The following is a 27,121-nucleotide window of genomic DNA, read 5'->3' on the forward strand; positions in this document are numbered from 1 at the left end:
CGCTCTGATACCACGAGCTGCTTCCCTGGCTGAGCGGCCTTCCGCACCCTGGACACTCTCCCTCTCTTCCATACCCCTTGTCCCCTGCCCAGCCCAGAAGAATGACAACCAAGGCCCTTACAGCAACTCAACAGCAGCCAGTTAGAGACAAGGAGCCTGAGCCACACCTGCAGCAATTACGTGTGAGACAGTGGGGGACCTCGCAAGAGCAGAGCTGCAGCCAACTCTCGTGGTGTCCAGGACATGAGGCCACCAGGTTCTCTGCTTGACTCGGACTGAAACTCTGGAGGATGCAAAACAGGACATCTGTGAAGTCTTCTGCTAACCAAAGGTTAAATTCGGCTAGGTCATTTTTATTCCCAGCGATGGTATCCACCTCTGTCTTCCATGGAGAGGATGGGGCGTCCATATCTGAGCTCTGCAGCAATAAAGGTTCCCAAAGAAGCAAAGCAGAGTTTTGAGGCTCACAGACAGATGGCACAAGCCAAAACAAGGCTTTCTGCCCACACTCTCTCCCTTCTGTAGCCAGACCCAGTGCAGAAGAAAGTGAACAGGGACCACACAGCCCCAAACTATGATATTTATTTTCAATCTAGATAAGTCCTCCTTCTCTTTTTTTTTAAACTGAGGATTTAACCCAGGGGTATAGCTCAGCGGTAGAATACACCCAGTTAAATCCCCATTACCACACACACAAAAAAAATTAAAATAGATTTATAAATTTAACGCATTCATTTAAAGGCAATGCCTGATGCCTCCAAATTATTCGCTTATCACCTAGCAGTCCTGAAAAACCCCAAACTAGTTTATTTGCTGCCTCTGAAGACAGTATTTCTCACTTAGGTGATAAATATATTAAAATATTTGTGAAAAATGTATTTAAGAACACGCAAGTATTCAAGGAACGGTAACATGGCAATGTCCTCATGTGATGCAGTACACAGCCTGAAGAATAAATGCGTGGGAGTTTCTGAGTTTTAAGCTAATGACCAAAGTCTGTCTAGTCAGGCGCGGTGGTGCACGCGTGTCATCCCAGTACTTGGGAGGCTGCGACAGGAGGATCGCAGGTTCGTGGTCAGCCTTAGCAACCTTATGAGGCCCTCTGTAACTTGGGGAGTCCCTGCGTCAAAATTAAGAGTAGGACTGGGAGTGCAGCTCGGACGTAGAATGCCTCTGGGTTCTATCTCCAGTTCCTCAAGGAAAAAAAAAAGTATGCTTATTACTTCTCAAAGTATTATAATCACAAACAAAAATTTTTTTTTTTTTTTTTTTTTTTGCGGTACTGGGCGTGGAAACCAGAAGCATTCTACCTCTGAGCTACAGCCCCAGCTCTATTTTTTAATCTTTATTTTGAAACCGGGTCTCACTGAGTTGCAGAGGGCCTCACTAAGTAGCTGAGGCTGGCTGTAAACCTCGATCCTCCTGTCTCAACCTCAGGAATGCTGGGATTATGAGCGTGCACCACCACGCCTGGTTCTTGGTTTTTTTTTTTTTTTTTTTTTTTTGGTGGTACTGGGGTTCCTGGAAGCCCTTCTACCTCCGGGCTACACTCCCAGACCTATTTTATATTTTTGAAACAGGGTCTCTTACGCCAGCGCGGCTGGCTTCGAACCTGCGCGATCCTTCTGTCTCCACCTCCCAAGCGCGGGGATTACAAGCGTGCGCCACCACGCCCGGCTTGGTTCTTGTTTTTTATTTTGAAATAGGGCCTTGTTAAACTGCTGAGAGCCTCACTATGTTGCTGAGGCTGCCCTCAAACCTTTGATCCTCCTGTCTCAGCCTCCCAAGTACTGGGATTACAGGCATGCCTCACCACACCCACCATATGTGACTTTTCTTTGTTGTTGTAGTATTGGAGAATGAATCCAGGAGAATGAATCCAGGGGCACTCTACTTCTGAGCTATAGCCCCCAGCCCTACTTTTTGTGTTTTATTTTGAGACAGGGTCTCACTAAGTTGCAGAGGACCTCACTAAGTAGCTGAGGCTGGCCTCAAACCTGCAATCTTTGTGACTCAGCCTTCCAAATACTGGGATTACAAGCGAGTGCCACCATGCCCAGGTATATATATAACTTCTAATTTAAAAAAATTGTAGTGTATGTCTGTGCCTTCCCTCTATCAGTGTTCCTGTCTCCTGGACTGTTGTATAGCCTCTGCTAGTTGCTGTCAGCATGCTCACCTACTGTGCAGCGTTGACAAGAAACCAGGCCCTATCAGTAAAAGGAGAGTTTTAATCAAGATGTAGCTAACAAGATGGCTTCCCTCTTGAGCTCAGCATGCAGCTGCCCTCACCTTCTAGCTTAGGGTGTACAAGTAAATCCATCAGCAGGCACTTGAAGCCACTCATTCTTTTTTTATTTTTTTCCACAGTATGAAGGGTTGAACCCAGGGGCGTTCTCCCTCAGCCTTATTTTTTATTCTTTACCTTGAAACAGGGTCTCACTAAATCTCTGAGAGCCTCACTAAGTAGCTGAGGATGGCCTCAAACCTGCGATCCTCCTGTCTCAGCCTCTCAAGTACTGGGATTAGAAGCATGCGTGTGCCACTATGCTCAGCTCACTCATTCTCTATTGCCACTAACGTTGTTCTTTCTTCTGGCCCATCCTGCTTAGACAATAGTCTTCTTCCTGCCCCCCCCCCCCCCCCCAGTGCAGGCATAGGCCAGCCAATTATTTTTCGGTGTAAGCCTTTTATGTTAGGTTAATGATCAAGATGTGTTACTTGGTTAGCAGGGTCAGGGGTTACGTGGTATATGCCTGCTTCGAAGTTTAAAGCATGCATCACCCACCTGTGTCCTTGGTGATCTTCCAGAGGTGGAGCGAAGTCCCGAGCTCAGGACCCACATTCAGGAGATGAAAAGCTGCTGGGTCTTAGTACAAAGGGAGTGAAACCATTATTGCTGGCAGCTGCAGACAGTTGACAAGATAAGGGCCTGAATCTATGTACCAACTTGCAGGTCTTAGGGAGAGGAGATTGGAGTCCTCACCTGGGGGTTTCAAGGAGGAATGTCTGCATTGTTGTACAGAAGCCTATTGGATAACAGGACTGATTCCCTTGTGCGTCTCTTGGCCAGAACCCCAGCATGCCTCCTGCCTGTGCACACTCTCCTCAGCCCGCATCTCCAGCTAGGCTGCTTCCTGAGGCTCTCCATAGACTTGGGTGTCCTGGTTCTCCTGGTCAGGTCCTGTCCTGCAAGCAATTCTCCTGGAAGGGAGAGAAGGGAAAAGGGGCTGCTTGTTAGTTAACCCAAGAAATCCAACCATGTCCTGATTGGCCCCCAGTCACCAACAGAACAACTTCGCTCCCCAAACAATGGCAAGAAACTTCACAAGCACAGATGCCAGGCAGTGAGTGTCGGATCTTCCCTGGAGAACCACATGGTCTAGAATGCTCCAGACCCTGGATTCTGTGTTTAGCAAAAGGAAGGAAGGAAGGAAGGAAGGAAGGAAGGAAGGAAGGAAGGAGAAAGAGGAGGAAGAGGGGAAAGAAGAAGAGCAGTAGGAAGAGATATTTTAAGCTCCTGTTCAGAGATGCTCCAGACTTAGCAGCCCAGGTAGCAGGAAGGGGCTGCTGAACTGTCTTGCGAATGCCTGGCCCCTCTCTATCTCCTTCTCACCCTTTCTCCTTCCTCCCTGAGCTACTTTCCTTGGGACCTCACCCCCTTTCCAGACCCTCCAAAGTGAGTCCTGAAATCCTCTTGTATTTTACGGTGTTGTAAATGCTGAAAGTTTCAAAACTGGAGAGATTTTGGTGGCCATCATTTTAGCTAAATATAAAGATTTTTAAAAGAAATCTTGATGAACTTATTTATTTTTTACCAGATGAGTAAAAAAGCAATCCCACCAGGTCATATACTCGGGCTCCTTCTACAGGCAGGATAAAGGGAGTAGCAGTTTCCGACTCTCACCTTGGTGCCAGAGGCTGGCCTGGATCAAGACCGTGGTCTCCAATGATGCTGGAATCCCTGGCAGACTCCAGTGTTTGACCTGGGGACTGAGACAATGCCCCAGATAATGACAGGGATCATAATGATAGGGAGCATTATCTGGGGCAAGAGCAGCATCCTGTACTTATCAGAAGGAACAGGAAGGACAGGAATCTGCTGGCAGCTGGCTGGAGAATCCCCTGGGAATGTGGCCAGTTGGTACCATGCTCACAGTCAGGAGATGGAAAGCTCTGGGTCCTACTGGATGGAGGATGAAGGATCCTGAGAAGTAGGGATTCCCACATGGATAATTTCCTGTCCTGTGATGCACAAGGCAGTGCTCAACTAGTAGGTGTGTATGTGTGGGAAATCACAGGGAAGGATTCTGTGACTATAACTTTTTCAGTGCTGAGAGCTTTCAACCTCTTCACCCAGCACCTGAGGGTCCGCTGAGGGTGGGACTTGTCAGGTCACTGAGCAGGGTTGGTACAAGGCCAGTTACCAGCAGAGCTGCACAGGGCCAGGAGGGCTCCCCAGGGAGGGACACCCCAGGCTTAATACTCTGAATCTGTTAGAGTGGGTATATATGACCCAAGGGCGGTGGGGAAAGGAAATTCAGGCTCCACCCCTGGGAGGCACCATCTGACCTTTAGTCTGCCCAGGAACAGCTCCCTGTCAAACTAAAGAAAATGGATACAATCAGCCCCCAGGAACAGGGCCATGAGCAGACCCTAGATGTGCTTATCATAACCCAGGGTTGTTACAATAGCGTTTGGGTCAACCTGATCCACACAGTTGGACCCCACAAACAGCAGTGGGCAGCAGCAGGGACTGGAGCAGTCTGACCTGCTCAGCTTCCTTCCTTGGACCAAAGCCTTCCTGTCCCTTAAACCGGGACGTGGGGGGGCCTAGGAAGGGGAAGCCCAGTCCTCCCCACTGTTGTAGGGACAGGGTGGACTGCTTTCAGGAGCCAGTTCTGAGCCCAGCATAAAATCTTTGGTTTCTACTGAACCGCTAGACTCGCTACTCGTTTCTACTCGCTACTTGCTACTACTGAACAAACGGCTGAGTCCAGAGCACTCGGCACTCGGCATTAGAATCACAAGGACAAAGATGCTCAACTTGCTGCAGGTGTTTGAGTCCTTTCTCAGCCTCATCCTGCCCCTGAATTTCCTCCAGGAACTTTCCATTGTGGGTCAGAAAGCAAGTACCATCAATCAACAGCAGGGAGGTCCCACCCCCAACTCACGTTCTATCTGCCCTCTCTTAGGTCCGCGTCTTGAGAATAAGATTAACTCTGCTTTGAGGTTAGGGACCTGAAAGAGTGTATAGGCCTCCTGCAAATCCCTCTGCCTGTCTGGGTTGCTAGAGTTTATTCTATGCAAAATTCCTGCCTCCCAAGTATTCCTGTTTCTTCCCAATTGTTCCCTTCTCATTGTTCACAGACTGCAGATAGCTCTTAGAACAGGATTTGCTATTTATTGGAAAAAGTTAAAAGGGCTGAGGTGTACTTTAGAGGGAGAATGCCCCTGGGCTATTGAGCCAGTATCAAAAAATTTATAGCCAGGTTTTACTTTGAAGGCCTTTTACATCTTCCCATTCTGGGACCCTTTGGGAGTGTAAAATGGTAGGCCACACTGGAATTCATGCTTCCTTCAAATCCCCCACCATGCCCTGGACCTGTGGCAGAATGCATTCTATCACTGAGCATTTACTGTGTGTTATTAAGTGGTACATCCTGCATTGGGTGAGGGTCTGCATAAGGAGTGAACTCAGTCAGGTTTCTGTCTCCTGGACTAGGCCTCTGGAGGCATACGCCACTTCTGATAGAATAATGGAAGTACAGAATGAAGGGGCTGGATTCTCTGATCAGGGTTTTATGAGGCTTGAAATCCAGGTGTGAGATGGCTGTATCTTCTTGTGGAGTTCAGGCTATTCTTCCACGTTCAGTACAGATATTGGCAGAATTTATTTCCCTGTGGTTGGAGGACTAAGGATCCTCTTTATGCGCCAAGTGTCAGCAGAAATACATGGTCTGCCTCTTGGGCACCTGCATCCTTTCTCATCTGGTGTTTTGTTTTTTAATCATGGACTGAGATGGGTGTCATTTGCTCTGGAGATTGCAGCTGAGAGCTGGCCTAGGTTCCTACTCCATGTGTCTCTTGCAGGATCCAGAGCCAGTACCCAGCCTGAGAACATGGAACTGAGGGGGCAGAGGAAATAAAGCAGATTGGGAGGATGAGAAGAATTGAAAATGGACCTGGTAACGGTGAAGCAGGTGGAAACCAAAGAGATTAGAATAAGGGTAAGTTGAGTTCAGACTGAGGAACACCTAACAACATTGAAAACCCTCAAGGAGCAGCCGGAGCTGAGCAGTGAGGACTGGGAGAGAAGCTGCTGCACAGTGAGCGTGTACACCTGGCCAAGAGCTCCACTGGGTGGACCCAGAGCCTAGAATGCTTACAAGTACCAATTCCATGTGGGGTGTTGGAGATAGAATCATTAGACCCTGCCCTGCCCTATATCTAACAGCCTTGAATTTGGAGCTGCCCTCATTCTTGATGCCCCCAAATAAGAGCTCAGAGGGAATCTACAATGCTTGGAGAAGTTGAAAATAGCCATCTGTACCTTCAACGGGTGTACTTAATGTAGGCATATCATGCTGTCCTTTCACACCTTGAGTTGTGGAAGTTTTGCATGTTACATATCTCACATATTTGCTAACGTGCTTCCTTTGTCTTACCTGTGTTAAAAACTTGGGCTTCAGATAATCAGGAGGATTTCCATGAAGGCATGAAAGGGAGCATAGTTGACACGAAGCACACAAGCAGTTTTCATAAAAGTAGTTCCCTTTACCTGGGGTCTGGGGCAGCACACAATATGGGTGCTCAAGTCAAAGACATTTGTTCCAAATGACAAAGCGACTCATGGGTATGGTTCCTGAAAACAGTCCAATTGTCATCAGAGCTCCCACAGTGAAAGGTCATAAGCCACTGATGCTATGGGACAGGCCTCTGTCTCAGGAGGGGATTTGTTGCATCCTAGGAGAAAGCCGAGCATCCCTGACAAGACATTGGGGCAGGAACAGAGTTGAGGTGATTGCAGATTTGCTGCTACTTTCATGCGATCTTTGAATGAAGATTGATGAAGGGCTCCTCAGTGCTTAGTCATCAGTTTGGAGTTAAATTATAGTGAGAAGAATATAGCATTACCCAGCCTCCACAGGGCTCTCAGTTTGGGAACCAGTTAGGCCTGGAAAGTGGCAGTAGGTTTGCTGAAGGAAGTAGCCAGTGCTGTGTGGGCAAACACCCATGGCCATGTTTATCCTCCCTTTGTTTGTTTCCAGCAGCTGGATGGCCTGTCTGTCTGGGGATAATGATTCCTAACCTAACTCAGAATGATGCCTGCCAACAGCTGGGCTCCAGATTGGCTCAGAACAGTCCACACTGCCAGGGTCTGAAGATGAAGCTGATGACATCAGTAGTCACTGGCCATGTTCTGGAGAGCTGGAGAAAAAAGAGTGAAGTTAGGAAAAATTACAAATTATTGCACAAAATTATCATGATGTTCTCTGCTCTCTCTGATAAGGTATTTCCAGAACTTATACTTATTCTTTTCCCAGATCAAAACAAATTAAATTGCCAGGCGTGGTGGCGCACGCTTATAATCCCTGTGCTTGGGAGGTGGAGACAGGAGGAAGGTGCAAGTTTGAAGCCAGCCTCGCTAGCTTAAGAGACCCTGTTTCCAAATAAAAAGTATAAAATAGGTCTGGGAGTGTAGCCCGGAGGTAGAAGGGTTCCATCCCCAGTACCACCACCAAAAAAAAAAAAAAAAATTAAATCCAGGCCATATTTCTAGAATTATAATTCCTGTTTTTTAATTCTCAAATTTCAGATCAATCGGGTAGCAATAATTTAAGCAATTTTCATTCATGTTTGCAGTAAAAAGTAGGGTGGTGTGGGATTAAAATCTTGACTTTCTGATATTCAAGTGGTTGGTACACTATAATTTTTTTGTGACTTACCTTAGTGAGATTGGAGGGGGAAAGAGGGAAATTCCCTAATGTACATGACGTACATTCATAAACATTTTAAAGCCTCAGCCAAACATGAGAAGGAGGAAGGGAGGAGGGAATGGGGTGGGAATTGGGAAAGGGCTAAATACGTGATGTGAACATGTATGCGTCTACCATGTTGTACCATATTAAGATGTATGACTACAAAATGCACAAGTGAAAAAAAGAAAGAAAGAAAAAGCTAACACGCTGCTTTGCTCCTTTTTACCCTATCCATACACGGAAAATCTCCACCTACCTAGAGACTGTGGATTCTGAGTAAGTCAAGCTCAATAAATGCCTCTGCTGAGCTCCTGTGGGTAAAGCACCCCGCTGTTCCAGAGCAAGGGTGCACCAGTACTCACTGAATGGAACTTAAATGTCTGTTCCAAATGCAGCCAGGAACTTAAGTGTCTGTTCGAAAGGCAGCCAGGGTTCTCACTGGTCAGAGAATCAGTAGCAGACACGGACAGGCCACCTGGTGAAAGGGACGATGACAGTGAAGAGCCAAGACAGCATTAGACTGTGTGCTGGGTTGAACTAAAGAATAGTATGGTAAGTGAAACCAACCAGTCTCAGAATGGCAAAGGTCATGTTTTCTTTCATAGGTAGAAATTAGAATAAATATAGGAAACAAAATAAACTTAAAGCAAGAGAAAGAAAACAGTAAAATAGGGGAAAGGGTTTTATCCCATTCTATCAGTAACTTTTAACTCTTTTTACATTGTCTTTGGATATACAATATTTTTTTTATTTTTTAGGGAGTTTGTATACTCTTCTGTTGCCTGTGCCATTGAAATCATATCCAAGAAATCACTGCCAATTTCAATGTTGTGAGGTTTTATGACCCAGATTTTCTTCTAAAAGTTTATAGTCTTAAGATTTATATTTAGGTCTTTTATCTATTTTGAGTAAATATTTGTATATGGGATTAGGTAAGGGTCCAATTTTATTCTTTTCCATGTAATTATTATTTTTCAACAATATCTAATTAAAAGATTATTATTTCCACCACCAAATGTTCGTGGAAACCTTGTCAAAAATAACTTGACAATATAGGGAAGAATTTAGCTCTAGGCTTTTATTTAACTCCAATGGTTTATATATCTGCCTTTAGAACAGTACTACACTGTTTCAATTATTGTAGCTTTACACTGTTTTTGGATATACAATATTTTTCTTATTTTTTAGGGAGTTTATTTACCCTTTTGTTGCCTGTGCCACTGAAATCATATCCAAGAAATCACTGCCAATTTCAATGTTGTGAGGTTTTATGACCCAGATTTTCTTCTAAAAGTTTATAGTATTAAGATTTATATTTAGGTCTTTTATCTATTTTGAGTTAATATTTGTATATGTGTTAGGTAAGGGTCCAATTTTATTCTTTTTCATGTATTATTTTTTTTCAACAATATTTAGTTAAAAGACTAGTATTTTCTCCACCAAAAGTTCATGGAAACCTTGTCAAAAATAACTTGACAATGTATGGAAGAATTTATCTCTAGGCTTTTACTTAACTCAAAAGGTTTATATATCTGCCTTTAGAACAGTACTACACTGTTTCAATTATTGTAGCTTTATATGGTTTGAAATCAGAAAATATACATCTTCTAGCTTTGTTCTTCTTCGAGATTGTTTTGGGTATCTAGAGTTCATATTCCATATCAGGATAGATTTTTTTCTGAAAAATAAATAAATAAATGTATGATAGTTTCACCTAAAAAAAAAAGAAAAAATATTCTCTGGTAAGAAAGAAAGCAAAAAGAAATATTGAAATGTTATCTTTAAGTCATCAAAAGCTTGGTATCAGACAAATGAAACTGTTATGTGAGATTATGAATGTTAATATTGGATAAATTGCTATAATACTAGATGTCGACCACTAAGCCAAGCATGGGAAGGAGGGATGGGGAGGGAACGGGGTAGGGATCGGGTAGGGGCTAACTGGGCGATATGTGCATGTATGTCTACAAAATTATTTTCTTTATACCACTGTGATGTATGAATACATTGCACCAATAAAAAATAAATTTAAAAAAAGTAAATTAAGATTGTAGAACAATTTTAAAAAGATCAATATATATCTGCTTCAGCCAACCACAAAATAGGTCTCTAAGGTAATTCTGGGGTGGTAGCAAGTGTTTGGGTTCCCTTTTGGTGCATGCCAGGCTTGAACCCACCGGGGGGAGTTGAGTCTTCTTCCTCCTCAGCATGTTACACGACCAGTGCCCTGAGCACCTGCTGCCCATTCTCCCACCAACCTCCCTCGTTGAACTGCCAAGACAACTACACTCTGCCATAGTCAGAGAGGACTTTTTTGTTCCTCCTCTATGAAGGAACTGCTACAATGTGTTCTTCACAGTGAACGTCTGTGGCTTCTCCATTAGGCTTCCAATAGGACCTAGTGAGCCGGGCGTGGTGGCGCACGCTTGTAATCCCCGCGCTTGGGAGGCGGAGACAGGAGGATCCCGCAGGTTCGAAGTCAGCCGCGCTGGCTTAAGAGACCCTGTTTCCAAAAATAAAAAATAGGTCTGGGAGTGTAGCCCGGAGGTAGAAGGGCTTCCAGGAACCCCAGTACCACCAAAACAAACAAACAACAAAAAACAACAACAACAACAAAAAAAAAACAAACAATAGGACCTAGTGAGAAGGTTTGGGAAAGCCAATCTTCCATTGTTTAACTTCTCATCTTCTGTCATATTTGGCTCATCACGGCTCTTCAAGAAGAGGATGAATGGGATGAAGAGTTGAGGGACTCAATGAATGAGACCAGTGTGGTTGATTGCAGTTGCCATGATGTGTGTGACTCCCCCCAGCGCCTCAGCACTCTAGACTCCCTACGTGAGGAGCACATGGTTTGCTCTAGTTTGGATGTGGTGGGTACATATGCTCATGACAGACAATAAGGCTCCCACTGTTTTCCCAGGTAGTCCCATAATATCCTTATGTTCAGCGTTGTGTGGGCAGTGAGACCTCTCTGTGTGTGAGCCCACAAGGAATGCTTTGGTTGGGACATACTCTACTAGTAATCCCAGTAGTTGTGTAGCATAGGCAAAAAGAGCATAAGTTTGAAGCCAGTCTCAGCAAATTGGCAAGACTCTCAGAAATACACCATGACTTGTTTCCAAAACCCAAAATAAAACTGGGCTATGATAGAGCTCAGAGGTAGAATGCCCCTGGGTTTAATCCCCAATGCCATCTCCCCTTCTTCTCATACACACACTCGAAGAACTGACCTCAGGTAATTCAGGCAGATGGCATACTTTCTATTCCCTGGACACTCCCTCACCTTGATCCTCACTGGGAATGTAGGATGTGGAACCAATGCAGAGCAAGGTGAGGAGGGGGAGAGATTTGGGGAAACTGACAACTCTGCTATATGGGAACTCTTTTATCATGAGAAAATGTCTTTTCTGTCTTGTTACATGTCAGTTTAAAACAGTATTCTGTAGGCATCTTTATCTGTCCAAGGAGAATGGCAGCCTTCCCTATATTCTTGGAGACAGTGCCAAGGGTTCTAGGCTCCAACCCCCGGTGTCTGTCCTCCTCATGGGCTTTTCTTCAATGAGTAGTCTTCTGACTACCTGAACATATAAACACTATATTACCTATTACAGAGTTTTCCCCACAGGGAAGGCTACACCCTGCACCCCCAACCTCCATAAATGCCCAAGGATCCTTTCCCCTAGATACTTTTTCTCCTTCTCATACACCAAAGGTGCCGTCCCTTGAGAGTTTGGATATTTCATCTAAGTATAATCTCAGTGTTTATTCTCAATTAAATTGACATCAAGCTTAGATTCTGTGAAGGTAAATATCAGCAAAACATTCTAGAAAGAAGATAGGCACGTTTCCCATTATCTTTGGGAGAAAATATATGCTTGGCTTTTATGGTATTAAGGAGGGAGATGTATATTGACCTTCTACAAGAACAGAAGCTCAGAACTTAGAAAAAATGAGGTAATATTCTTCTGATAGGATATATCCTGATGCTTCCGTGATTTTCCTCTGGTGATATATTTACCAGGAAATATACTGTAATTTCGATGTGATTTACTCCTGTGGATCACATTTACAGTGTGAATACTCCTGTGATTCTAATGTGTAATCTAGGCACAATGTAAGTGACTTGCCCTGTCTTATTTGATTTCCAGATAACAGAACTGATTACAAGGAAGAAGAAAGGCAAGACCCAAGGGCCCCCAGGTAACACTAATAATTAAGTAGTGTTAATTGTAACTAGAGTGATATGGATATTTCACCTGCAAATCCCAAGCAAAAACATATTAGCTTTCTTTTTTATCATTTTTTATTGGTGCATTGTAGTCATACATCTTAAGGGGATACAAGATGGTGGAGACATATATGCACACATCACCCAATTAGCCCTTACCCAATTCCTGCCCCACTCCCTCCTGCCAAGACATCCTGCTGCCTCGGCATCTATGTGTTGAGACCCCCCACTCCACATAGTTAATCGGCAGAAAGCCCCGAGAAAGAGGTATCGTCTCTGGCCAAAATATCCCCCACTTTTACCCTTCATGACTATTAATATTTCCTTTAACTTTCTACACTAATTGCTCCAGTGATGTGAAATCAGGACTATAAATAGAAATGAGTCCGTGGATATAAATTTTCTAATAATTTGCCTAAACGTCCTTGGCTTTGCTCAAGAGTAAGGAAAAAACTGGCCAGAATTCAGATGCTGTGATAAGCATTCCAACTGCAGCAATTACAAAGGGTCTCTGACCCTCACTATCACTAACTTAGGTTAAGCTAGAGACAGAGAAGATAAAATTTTGTGTGTGACTTCGAAGCAATTTAGTTGATGAACAACTTAGTTGCCAAAATACAATAGAGCCAAGGAGAAAGATTGTTGACCTTCACGCCCAGTGTGAGCGTTCTCCCGAGACAGGGAGAATGCCGCATGGCTAGAAATGAAAATGACAAAATAAAGGACAGATATTCTAAATATATATGTATGAAGGAAAGGAAATACCGTAAGAGTAAGAAAGCACTTTTTCATGAAGAAGAGCTTATCATAAGAACGTCCCGACTGGGAAAGAAAGGAATTAGAAAGTTAGAAGCAGGTTGCAGAGGGTTTGTGATAAGGAAATGGATTATTAGAGACCAATAGGCCTTTAATAGGCTTTTTGTCTAAAAAAGAGTGTTCAGCAGTTAAGGAAATACATCTGACAACTAAATCCAAGAACTTCATGGTGTTATTTGTGGTGTCTTATTTGCCAAGCTGTGTTGTGAGTTTTTGTAAGCTTTCAGACTTCAGAAGGCAAGGCGGATGAGATCTGAGAGACGCCCATCGCATCTCCCTGGACCGCCACATCTCCCCATGCTTGTCATATGGATATAGATGGAAACTTCAAAAAAGAAAGCAAAAGAAGATTCCATGAGAAGGCGTATTCTCCAAGCCCTGGGCCTTGGGCGTGCCTGTATTGCCTTTGGAATTTACCTTTGGACCTGCCCTGCTGCAATATCGGAAGAAAGATCCGGAGCTTATCTCCTAAATGCTGGACTAGTCATTTACTTTGTTTATTATGTAATTTACTATTGTTTTGCTGTGATTGCCCCCCTTCCCTTTCTTTTTTCTCCTATTATTAATCTCACTGGTGAAGGGTATAAATTTCTCTGGGTTCCTGTAATAAATTGTCATTGGCTCAAGAAGCCTTTGTCCACCTCAAATTCTTTCCCAAGCGCCGTACCTAAAAACTTAGGGAATTCATAGAGGGAACAGAATTGCTGCAGATAAGTTTCTGCAGAACTCCACCTGCCTTTTGCCCCATCTTTCTGAGGCTCCCGGTCGCGAGTGGACTTGCCCCCACAGGACTGAGCCAGTCGGTAACATCCTCCCTCTCCCTCCTTCTCATGCTTACCTTAGTGGTTGATATTGATATGTTTGTTAAAGTATATCATGTGCATTAGAGGATTTCCCTCTCATTCCCTCCCATCCTCTTATGTCACCTTATTTGGTCATCTGTAAAATCTCCTTCTTCACCTAGAATTCCTCCTTTGACCAATTTCTCCATAGCTTTTGCATACTAGGGAAAACATCCAATTTCTTATTTTTTTGTAATTAATCTCACTTAGCAAAAGTTCCATTTATTTCCCAGTAAATGAAGTAATTGTGTTTTGCTTTATGGTTGAGTAAAATTCCATCGTGTATATATCCCACAGTTTTGTAATCCATTCATCTGTTGATGGACAGCTTGGCTGGTTCCATAGTTTGGCAACGGTGAATTGTGCAACTATGAACAAAGATATGTGCATTAGTTTGGTAGTTTGGTTTACTTTCTTTTGGGTAGATACCCAGAAGAGGTATTGCTGGATCATATGGTAAGTTCATTACAATTCCTCTGAGGATTCTCCATACCGTTTTCCTAAGTGGTTGCACCAATTTGCAATCCCACCAACAATGTATTAGAATTCCTACTTCTCCACATCCTCACCAGCATTTGTTGTTGTTTATGTTTTAAGTGATTGCCATTAGCCGGGCGTGGTGGCGTATGCTTGTAATTCCCGTGATTGGGAGGCGGACACAGGAGGATCGCACAGGTTTGAAGCCAGCAGTGCTGGCTTAAGAGACCCTGTATCCAAATAAAAAGTCTAAAAATAGGTCTGGGAGTGTAGCCCAGAGGTAGAAGGGTTTCCAGGAACCCCAATACCACAAAAAATAAAATAAATAAATGCTTGCCATTCTAGTGGAGTTAGGTGAGTCCTCAGGGTGGTTTTGATCTGCATCTCTCTGATTGCTAATGATGTTGATCATTTTTTTCATGCATTTACTGGCCATTTGATTTTTTTTCCCTTCATGGTGTCTATATAATTCACTTGCCCATTTTTTGATTGGGTTATTTGCTTTCTTAGTGCTGAGTCTCTTGAGTTCTCTGTATATTCTATATGTTAGTCCTCTAACAAAGGAGTAGGTGGCAAAAAAACTTCTCCCATTCTGTTGGTTCTCGGTTGAGGTTCTTGATAGTTTCCTTGGCTGTACAGAAACTCTTCAGTTTCATGCAATCCCATATATTCATTTGCCTTTTAGGTTGTTGTGCTTTTGGGGTCTTGTTTAGAAATTTTTTAACTGTGCCTCTGTGTTGCAGTGTTGGACCTATACCCTCTTCAAGGAGCCTCAAGTTCTCTGGTCTAATTTCCAAGTCTTTGATCTATCTTGAATTGACTCTTGTGCAGGGTGAGAAAGTGGGATTTATTTATTTCCATTTTTCTGCATATTGTTAACCAGTTTTTCCAACACCATTTGTTGAACAAGCTGTCTTTTTTTCTGTGTATGTTTTTTGCCCTTTTGTCAAAATTCAATTGGCTGAAAGTGTGTGGATTTGTTTCTGAATCTTCTATTCTGCTCCATTGGTCTATGTATTTGTTTTTGTGCCAGTACCATGCTGTTTTTATTACTATGGCTTTGTAGTATAAAGTCAGGTATTTTGATTCCTGTGCAAGGTTTTTGTTGATGAGAACTACTTTGGCTATTCTGGGCTTTATGTTGTTCCCAATGAATTTAGGGACTGATTGTTCTATGTGATGAAAGATACTGGTAATTTAATGGGCATTGCATTGAATCTGTAGATCACTTTTGGAAGTATGGACATTTTGATGATATTTATTCTGCCAATCCATGAACATTGAAGATCTTTCCATCTTCTAAGATCTGAATTTCAAAGGGCTCCACTAAGCCGGGCGTGGTGACGCACGCTTGTAATCCCCGCGCTTGGGAGGCAGAGACAGGAGGATCGCGCAGGTTTGAAGCCAGCCGTGCCCGTGCTGGCTTAAGAGACCCTGTTTCCAAATAAAAAGTATAAAATAGGTTTGGGAGTGTAGCCCAGAGGTAGAAGGGTTTCCAGGAACCCCAGTACCACCAAAAACAAACAAACAAAAAAACCAAAATACAAAAAAACCCACAAAAACCAACAAAACAAAGCAAACAAACAAACAAAGGGCCCCACTAAGCATCTGAGGCTGAATTCGAACCCAGATCCTCCTGGCACATGTGTCTATGTTTATAGCTGCACAATTCACCATTGCCAAACTATGGAACAGGCCAAGATGTCCATCAACAGATGTGGGATATGTACACAATGGTATTTTACTCAGCCATAAGGAAAAACACAATTACATCATTTTCAGGGAAATGGATGGAACTGGAGAACATTATGCTAAGTTAGGTAAGTCAGTCACAAAAAATAAGAATTGAATGCCCTTCTTAATATGCAGAAGCTATGGAGAAATTGGTCATAGGACAAACACTAGATGAAGAAGGAGATTCTATAGATGAGCAAATAAGGCGACCTGGGGGGATGGGAGGGGGGAGAGGGAAATCCTCTAATGCACAAGACGTACTTTAACAAACATATCAACGTCAATCACTAAGCTAAGCATGAGAAGGAGGGAGCTGGAGAGAATGGGGCAGGAGTTGGGTAAGGGCTATTTGGGTGATGTGTGCATGTATGTCTCCACCATCTTGTATCCCATTAAGATGTATGACTTTTATTGGTGCATTGTATGGACCAAAAAAAATTAAATAAAAAGTTGAAAAGTACTTTGATGCATCTCACTGGTGGAATACCTTTGGGTCAATTTTCAGTACGGCAAAACAAACAAATAAATAAATAAGGGAAGATAGAAATAAACCAAGAGTGGATAGCGAGTTGGTCTGCATCTCATTGGTAGAATGCTCCTGGTTCAATCACAAGTATATAAATAAATGTATATATTAAAAAATAAGTGAAAGTGAACCGCTTCTTATGTTTGGTGCAATCCCAGGTTGTGGAAACTTGTCCTCGTGTACCCTTAGTCACAATCAGCTCCTGACCGATTAAGATTTGTCATCCTCACATTCGGGGCAAGGTCATTTTCTCTGGCCTGTCAACCTCTTGCTCTTTTGTTGTTTACATTAGCTCCAGCTGTGTGTATCTGCACACATTCTCTGCGTGCATTTACATTCTGTGTGATACTGCACGGTGCATGACGTTTATGATCATGTCGAAGTGTATTTCGCCAAACAAGTAAGTGAAGAGGCTAAGCAGATTTAGAAAGACACTTGACATGATAGCATAGAAGTGGTGGGCAATTTGAATAAACCTTGCAAGAGCACTTTCTGACGTGAAAGAGACTTTTGCCTTTTTTTAAAAGAAATTCTAAATGCATTCCAATTACACATCATGTTGAAATTCAACGTGATACACACACCTCCACACAGATTTTGTTTTATTTTCCTCCACATCTTACCTTATTCCCATTTTCCCTCTCGTTTGTGACGTGGGATGGATAGTAATATGTTTATATATTGCCATAGTATTATTTGAACTACTTCCTCCCTCAATCCTACTTTTTCCCTTTTCTCAAATTCTTCCCTCCTCACCACCAATTTCCTTCCATCCTGGGTTTTCATTAACTTTCCTCTTTGCCATTAGCATCTCTAGAGGCTGCACTGGAACTCTCTTTGGACGTCTCTCTTTGAATGTCCTCGCAGAGCTCTCTGCGAAAGCTCTTACCGTCTACTGCACAACTCCACAGACGTCACTGCTCTCTGTGCTCCTCTCAGAGAGTCCAGTTCCCTAATTTAAGATGAGTCCAAGGAGCTGCTCCTGTTAAAGCAGAACTATGAAGGGAGAAATTCTTCATTTCTACTAAGTCTGTGTACTGAGTCTAACTAGTGTTTTTGTTTGTTCATTTTATAGACTAGGGATTTAACCTAGTCCATAGAATTTAGGGACATTCTACCTCCATGCTATGCCCAGGTTTTTTTTTTTTGTTTTTGTTTTTTTTTTTTTGTGTGTGTGTGTGTGTGTGTGGTGGTGGTGGTGGTGGTACTGGGGTTTCTGGAAGCCCTTCTACCTCCGGGCTACACTCCCAGACCTAGTTTTTATATTTTTATTTGGAAACAGGGTCTCTTAAGCCAGAGTGACTGGCTTTGAACCTGCGTGATCCTCCTGTCTCAGCCTCCCAAGCGCGGGGATTACAAGCGTGTGCCACCACGCCAGGCTATACCCAGTTTTTTTTAAAATTACTGCTTTGAAACCATGTGTCTACAAGTTACTGAGTCTGGCCTCTAATGTGAAATCCTCCTGTATCAGCCTCCCAAGTACTGAGATTACAGGCTTGTGCCACCATCTCTGGTTACCATCTTTTGAATCTCACAGAATTTACCTCTCCTCTCTTGTATGGATCAATTGAGGATGAGATTTATATGTGGTTTCTGTATGATTGGTCTTAATCTGCTAGCAGGGATTCCATAGCAAAGAACCTAATTATACCTCACATCCCAGATTGTATCTTGTAACAATATAAATCTTAGAATACATAAGACCTTTGGACTCTACAATTTCTCAGGATCCTTGACCACCTAGTGCACTGTACACAACATCCTATCTCTTGCCACAAAGCAGATGTGTTCTGCCCTTGTCCCAGGAGGACTATTTTTCTTCTCATGGAAGGCAGTTCCCCATATCTTCTAGAACTTATAGGCCTTAAACAGGACAATGCAAAAATGTTACATGCAATTTTTCTTGGCTGATTGTGTTGTTTATCCCACCAAGATCAAGCACAGAGGAACAGGAAGAGGACAGAGTAATGGAAACCCAGCAGGAATTTTTAGCGGGTGCTCACAAGACTTCCTTGAGTGACTCTGAGCTGACTGACATCCACCAGCCTCCTTGCACTACTGCTAAATTATTGGAAGAGCATGAAGCCACCCCTTCTTCAGAAGCTGCTCGTAAGTACTGCATGAGGGAGATAAAAAACAAATATAACAAAAAAAATTACATAGCAGGACATGGTGGCCCAGTACTTTGGGAGCTAGGACAAGAGGATCACAGAATAGAGGCCAGCCTCATCAATTTAGTGAGACCTTCAGCATTGTAGTGAGACCTCATTTCAAAAATAAATAGTCAGGCTGAGCCTCTAGCTCAGAGGTAGAATGCCCCTAGGATCAGAAACAAATATAAAACAAAACCAAAAATTAAATCATACTTATAGCAGCCATAACTCTGCATATAAAATACCTCGTTCAGTGTTGTCAAACATAGATTTTAAGAGGCTCAGTGCTACCACTAATGCAGGCTCCCAGCAAGGATCTGCGTGAGCTTATTCTCTTAATATGGGACAGCTACTTTCTCTTGAAATATCTTTTCTGATATTTGATTCCAGTAGTGAGTATATTTTAAAAGTTAGATACTGTGAAAATGGGATGAGACTCTTGACTACATCATTGGAGTCACCATTGTCCTGGTTCCTAAACTCCAGCCACTGTCTCTCTTCTAAGTTGTCTTGTACAAGGGATAAGGTGCCATGCATCTACCAGGATATTAACAAATCTTAAATGTGTCTGCAAGTACCCCTGAAGTCATTGCATGGGCCCTGGAACTCTCCACCTCCTTGCAAAGAAAGGAACTTGTTCTTTCTGAAACTTGAAAGGTCTCTTTTCTCTTTGAGGGTCCATAGATTCCATCCTCCCATGTAGTAAGTCTCAGTTTATAATCTGATCTCTTAGTCTCCTTGATGAAGGGCTGAGTCTTATGTTTCTAGAAAGCCACTTTTAACAGATTTTCAGGTGGCTGGAATAATGCATAGATAACTAGACCCAGGACAGAGGGATTGGTGATATTAATTAACCAAGAGAGGGACAATCTGTCCAATGACACTTTCTCTTTTTTGGCACTGTCTTTATTTTTTAATTTTTCACACATATGAGATAATTTCTTGAATATGCCTTTTATAGCATGAATCTCAAAATCATCATAACATCCAGACTTTCTATTTATTTATTTATTTATTTATTTATTTATTTATTTATTTATTATATTTGGTGGTACTAGGGTTCCTGGAAGCCCTTCTACCTCTGGGCTACACTCCCAGACCTACTTTTCATATTTTTTATTTGGAAACAGGGTCTCTTAAGCCAGCGTGGCTGGCTTCGAACCTGCGCAATCCTCCTGTCTCCGCCTCCCAAGTGCGGGGATTACAAGCGTGTGCCACCACGCCCGGCTAACATCCAGACTTTATTAAACTCAAGACTTTCTAGAGTATGCCTCTCACAACATGTCTCACAGAAACAATGCAACATAAAGAAGAAGTTTAAGATACAGTGATGTCAAACTTAAAGAAGGTTTAGTGAAAAGTCAACAGATGCCCTATGAGAGAAAACAAAGCCATTATAAAAGGGGAATGTAGCAAGACTAACACTGATAAAAATAGGAAATAACTAAAAGCACTCGTCATTGATTTTCTGCATGTTCTACATTATTCTGTTGTATAATTTAGAAATAAGTTCTGACTATTCAGAGAAGAACATCACAGCAGAGTGTGGGTGTTGACTGAGGGGGAACATAGTAAAGATCAAAGCCTGGGGACATCTGCCTCTCAGCAAAACTACCAGCACTGTTTTTTTAAAATTTAAAACAGAGAATTGAGTCAGGTGTGGTGGCACAGACTTGTAATCCTAGCATATGAGAGGCTGAGACAAGAGGATCATGGTTCATGGACAGCCTCAGCTACATAGTGAGGCCTTTTGAAACTCAGTGAGACCCTGTTTGTTTCAAAATAAAGAATAAGACTTCTGGGAAGATGGCAACTGAGAAAAGCAGCGTTTACGAGTCCTGCTAAAACTCAATCTCTATTGCCACAAAATCAGCACTTTTCATAGTCGGAAAACACTATCAGCAGTGAAATAAAAAATGTAAACTCAAGGGACAGAGAAGATAAAGACTAGAAGAACAACCAGAGACCAGAAAAGAAATCAAGCCTGCAATGCGGCGGTGAAGCCGCGCTAGCACCATCTTCCCTCACAACACCAGGCTCCAGAGAGGAAAGGTAAACAAGGAGCTGAAGTGAGCAGCTGCAGATCATTTGGGTATAATTCAGCAGTTCTTTCAGCGCAAAGAACGTCTAAAACTCCCAGTGGCCAAGCTCATCACACCTTCCAGGGACTCAGAACGGAGCTTAAAACTAGAAAAGAAATACACCAGCCTCATGGCCAAGGGCGTGGTAGTGGCGCCATATTGCCAGCAGTGACGGCGAGTTCACTGCGCCCCGCGACAGCTCCTGATCAGTGCACACAATAACTGTGAGTGAAATTGTGGCCCCTAAAGGAGATATCCCAGCACTGCACCCCCAGGGACATACACAGCTTTGATAATCTCCTTGGGTCTGAGAGTTTTCAGTCCAATCCAGTGAAGGAGAAGTGGTGGCAAAGTTACCACACCCTAGTTGCAGCTCCCCATGGGAAAATGCCCAGCCTGGCACCCCCACGGTCTCGCGCAGTCTCAATTAACTCCCTGGGTCTGAGACTTTGTGCTACAACCCAGTAAAGGAGTAGTGGCAGCTGAGATTACCACAGACTCGAGATACAGAGCACCCTAAGTGAACTCGTAGTGACCCAGGGAAGGCAGAAACTTCTGAAATCATGGGAAAGAGAAGCAATAATAGAGCAATGAATGCCCACAATCCCATATTATCATAACACAGAAATTCTGAGAACTCCAAAAGATCAAATGAGGAATATAACTGTAGAAATAATACAGGACCTTTGAAAAGAATTTAGAGTTTAAAAGAAATAAAGGATGCAATCACTGAGGTAAAGGCATCAATTCAAACTATAAACAATCAATTAGACCACATGGAGAATAGAATCTTGCTGCTAGAAGATGATCACTCCAAAAACGAATAATTTATAACTTAGAAAAAAAAATCAGACAGCAGGAATCTGACATTGAAGAAATATGGGCCCATTTTAAGAGAGCTAACCTAAGAATAATCAGAATAGAGGGAAAAGAAGGTTAAACTAAAGGGATCAACAATCTCTTTAAAGAAGTAATAGCATAAAATTTTCCAAACATAGAGCAAGAGGTTGATACACAGGTCCAGAAAACTTATAGAACTCCCTTTAGACAGGATCAGAGAAGAGGATCCCCATGCCACATAACTGCCAAATTGACCAATGTGGAAGCCAAGCAGAGAATCTTAAAGGCAATAAAAACAAAAGGCCAAGTGACATTCAGAGGCAAACCAATTAGAATCACTCCAGACTTCCCAAACCAAGTCATGAGAGCCAGAAGGGCTTGGAGTAACATATTCCAAACTCTGAAAGAAAACAACTTCCAGCCAAAAATTTCCTACCCAGCAAAACTATCTATCAAATTATATGGGAAAGCGGGGCATGGTGGCGCACGCTTGTAATCCCAGCATTTGGGAGGCTGAGACCTGGAGGATCGCTGTTTGCAGACAGCCTTAGCTACTTAGTGAGGCCCTCTGCAACTCAGTGAGACCTGGTTTCAAAATAAATAATAAAAAATAGGGCAGGGGGTGTAGCTCAGAGGTCAAATGCCCCTGGGTTCCATCCCCAGACCTGCAAAAAAAAAAAAAAAATTATATGGGGAAATAAGAAGCTTCCATGACAAACAGAAACTGAAGGAATTTATGTCTTCAAAACCAGCATTAGAGAAAATACTCAAAGAGATTAACTACAAAGAAGAAATAGGTAATACACACCAGAACCAGAGAAACAAGATTTTCCATCCAGGAGACAACTAAGCAAAGAAGAATAAACAGTATTTCAAACAGAAATAAAGTTTTAACTTGTTAGGAATTAAAAGTTATCTCTCAATAATCACATTGAATGTAAATGGCCTCAATTCCCCAATAAAAAGACAAAGTGGCAAAATGGATTAAAAACCAGAATCCATCCATCTGCTGCTTACAAGAAACTCACTTTACAAGTAAAGATAGTAACAAACTCAAGGTAAAGGGCTGGAGCAAGGTAATTCATGTTAAGCAGCCATCCTAACAAATGTGAAGTAGTATTTCACTATAGTTTTTATTTGTATTTCCTTAATGATTAGTTATATTATGATAATGATGAGTGATATTCATGTCTTTATTGGTTATATAAAAATCTTTGGAGATTCATTATTTATTTTAGTCTTTTACCTATTTCTAAATTGTATTGTTTGCTTTATTGTTGCTAATTTTTAGGATTTCTATTTGGAATATTAATATACCTCCAGATATAGCATTTGGAAATATTTTATCCCATTCTTTTAGTAACCTTTAACTCTGTTTGCATTGTCTTTGGATGTACAATATTTTTTTATTTTTTAGGAAGTTTGTTTATTCTTTTGTTGCCTGTGCCTTTGAAATCATATCCAAGAAATCACTGCCAATTTCAATGTTGTGAAGTTTTATGACCCAGGTTTTCTTCTAAAAGTTTATAGTCTTAAGATTTACATTTAGGTCTTTTATCTATTTTGAGTTAATATTTGTATATGGTGTTAGGTAAGGGTCCAATTTTATTCTTTTTCATGTAATTATTATTTTTCAACAATATTTAGTGAAAAGATTATTATTTCCTTCACCAAATGTTCTTGAAACCTTGTCAAAAATAACTTGACCATATGTGGAAGAATTTATTTCTAGGCTTTTTATTTTACTCCACTGGTTTATATATCTGCCTTTATAGCAGTACCACACTGTTTCAATTATTGTAGCTTTATAAGGTTTGAAATCATAAAATGTACATCTTCTAGCTTTGTTCTTTTTTTTTTTTTTTTTTTGGTGGTGGTACTAGGGTTCCTGGAAGCCCTTCTACCTCCGGGCTACACTCCCAGACCTATTTTTTATACTTTTTTATTTGGAAACAGGGTCTCCTAAGCCAGCGCGTGCGGCTGGCTTCTAACCTGCACGATCCTCCTGTCTCTGCCTCCCAAGCGCGGGGATTACGAGCGTGCGCCACCACGCCTGGCTAGCTTTGTTCTTTTTTGAGATTGTTTTGGGTATTTAGAGTTCATATTTCATGTTAGGATAGATTTTTTCTGAAAAAAAAATGTATGATAGTTTCACCTTAAAAAAAGAAAAAATATCTTCTGGTAAGAAAGAAAGCAAAAAGAAATATTGAAATGTTATCTCTAAGTGATCAAAGTTTGATGTCAGACAAATGAATCTGTTATGTGAGATTATCATTGTTAATTTTGGATAAATTGCTATAATATTAGATGTCAACCACTAAGCCAAGCATGAGAAGGAGGGATGGGGAGGGAATGGTGTGGGAATTGGGTAGGGGCTAACTGGGCAATGTATGCATGTATGTCTACACAAGTTTCTTTTATATATATCCCATTATGATGTATGAATACAGTGCACCAATAAAAAATTTTTAAAAATAAAGAATAAAAAATAAGGCTGGGGGTATAGCTTGGAGGTAGAATTCCTCTGGATTCCCTTCCCAGTACCGTAAAATACATAAATAAACTAAAAAATAACATAGTCTGAATCAGTTGCTGAAAGCCACCCCAACTTGCTGAGGCTGGCCTGAAATTTGTAATCCTCCTGTCTCAAAAGCTATAACTGTACCTTTAAGCAAGAATCAAAATTGCAGGCCTTATGGCAATTTTGCACTGGCCAAGTTATGCATTTTTCAGTTGGGGAAGAGTCTTCAGCCTGCCTTCATTTCCAAGGTATGGTGAGATGACTGAAGAAAAGAACAGATGTTGAGGGTCTGTTTATGCTGTGATGACTCTATGCCTACAGGAAAATGAATAAGAAAAACTATGCTTAGTTTTTTGGGAAAAAGAGAAGTTGGTGGTATAGACACAAAGGTCCACAACTGTTCAGTGTGGATGAGTGAGAGGTGCTCATCATGGTGACCTTCCCAACAGACCAGGGGTCTTGGTATCAGCCTGGCCTGGGTGACTGAAGGTAGTGGCTCTTGACATTCCATGACACCCCAGCCGGTAAGTCTGTTACTGACTGCCACAGCACAGGTAGCTGTGCACTGAGCCCTGCCTGCCTACTCCAGTTGTATTCTGAGCAGTTAGGCAGAGCCTTAGCAGTGAGCTCTGGCATTTTTACTATTATATTGTGGCTTAAGGTCTCTCTGGAATACTGGGGGGTGTTGATGAGCACTTTCTGAATAGTAAGTAAACAGTTACAGATACTGTCATCTGCAGTCTGAATGAAATTGATTTTAATTGTTTTTGTATGTTTTTATTTTGTATGCTTGTATTTTTTATTTTTAACCTACCTGGTATTTGATTTTTATCCACAGTCCCCAACTCTACCTCTTCTGCCACAAGGATCACCGTGGCAGAATCTGCAAGCACTTTGCAAGAACTGAGAGCAGAAAGGTTCTACAAATTGGTGCACCAGTTTTGCCCTGAATTGGAATAGAGTAAGGATATGTTTCAAGACATCAAAGAGAACCTTCATATATTAAAAGATAAGATCTCATCTGTGATTAGAGCCCCATAAATACAGTAAGTAGTATAGGGTTACCATTAGTCAAGGGACAGATGATGTTTGTTTATTTTTCTGAGCAACAAATGCTACCCATACTTGAGTCTTTCTTGCTTACACCAAAATATACTTCATCCTTCCCAATAATATTCATTAAGTAGAAGTTGGTATTGATTTTGCACAGGGTTTAGAACAGGTCAAAAAGTAAGTTTTTGTTGTGACCATTTCTGTCTTAATGTATCTGCAGATTTTCAAAACAATCAGAGAAAAGAAGAGCCAGCAGTCCTGAGGTGAATGTAAAATCATAGTTCGTTAATACCATGGTAACATCTAGAGACCTCAGCACAGAGACAAGCAGAATGTGGTGAAGATATCTCTTTTATTCCTTCTGCCAATCAGGAATGGATTCTGTTTTTGGGGAGTTTTTTTTTAATTGGTTTCAGTTTCAATTACTGTTTTAAGTTTAATAACTTGAAGTCAGTCTGACCCATGTTGAAATGAGCTCAGGTTTTCCTGCACTCAGGGTGAGCTACTGCATTTGCATGTGGGAGGCATTTGGGAGATGTCTGCCTTTTTATTTTCCAAGCTTGGGTTTCGTTTTTGGCTAGAATATCATACTAAGGGATATACCAAAACAAAAAAATTGTATAAAATCATAATTGAAAGATCAAGGTTGTGAGTGTCAAGAATCTTTTGAGTCAGTAGATCTTCAGGAAACATTATTCACCAGAAACATGCAAGTTAAATGAAATGGACCAGAACGCATCAGGGTTGTAGCTGGTGGTATGGTTCTCATAATGCATATGTCATGCCTGTACCCAACAGGAAGAATTGAAACTTTTTGTCTCTTCAGCATGTTACCTGACCTGTGCTCTGAGCTCCTGCTGTTCTCTGCCATACCCTACTCCCTTGCCAACTGCAAAGACAGTCACGTTCTGCCCTAGGCAGAGAGGAGAGTTGTTTTTCTTCTCTGTGAAGGGATCTCCATTCTGTGTTGGTTTCCAGAGTAAGAGGCTTTTTCTTTGTGCATGAATCACTTTTGTTTGTTGGCAGGCCTTTCAAAGTCAGAAAAGACTACGTCAAGAAAAAATTCATACCCAGTTCTGACATGAAGGATTTCTATCCTCTTCTGTCATTTAAATTAATATCCTGTTCCAGGCATGGTGGCACATGCTTAAAAGCTCAGTACTTGGGAGGCTGAGACAGGAGGATGACAGATCCATGGTTATCTTTAGCTCCTTTTGAGACACTCTGCAACTTATCAAGACCCTATTTCAAAATAAAGAATAAAAATAGGGCTGAGGTATACCTCAGAGGTAAAATGTCCCTGGGTTCAATCCTCAATATTCCTCCCCACAAAAATCATATGGTGTTCTGACAAGATATGGGTATGGTGTTACACACTTATAATCCTAGTAATTGGGAGTTTGAGACTGGAAGAGTACAGGTTCAAGGACTGCCTCAGCAATATAGGGAGACTCTCAGCAAACTTGTGTGAGATCCTGTCTCAAAATCCAAGAATAAACTCAGGGTGTGGGAGTAGTTCAGTGGTAGAATGCCACTGGGTTTAATACTTAGTTACACACACACACACACACACACACACGCACGCAAAGTCACAAGACCTCTTGGGTATCTGAAGACCCTAGTAACATGCTTCCATTGGGCTACCACATGCAAAATATAATAAGAAAAAAAGACATAATTCACACAAAAGAAAACAAAAAACAACAATGAAAACCCTAGAATTCTGTTTGAAGAATTTGGGAGATATTGTCTTAACAATCTGTTTCAAAGACCATATCACCTATCATTATGTGATTCTCACTCTGAAATTTTTTTTCTCTCGAACCTTAGGGAACCTGATTTCCTGGTCCAGCATCAGGCTTGAG

This window comes from Muscardinus avellanarius, assembly GCF_963383645.1.
Source record: "Muscardinus avellanarius genome assembly, chromosome: 3".
In the NCBI taxonomy this organism is placed as follows: domain Eukaryota; kingdom Metazoa; phylum Chordata; class Mammalia; order Rodentia; family Gliridae; genus Muscardinus; species Muscardinus avellanarius.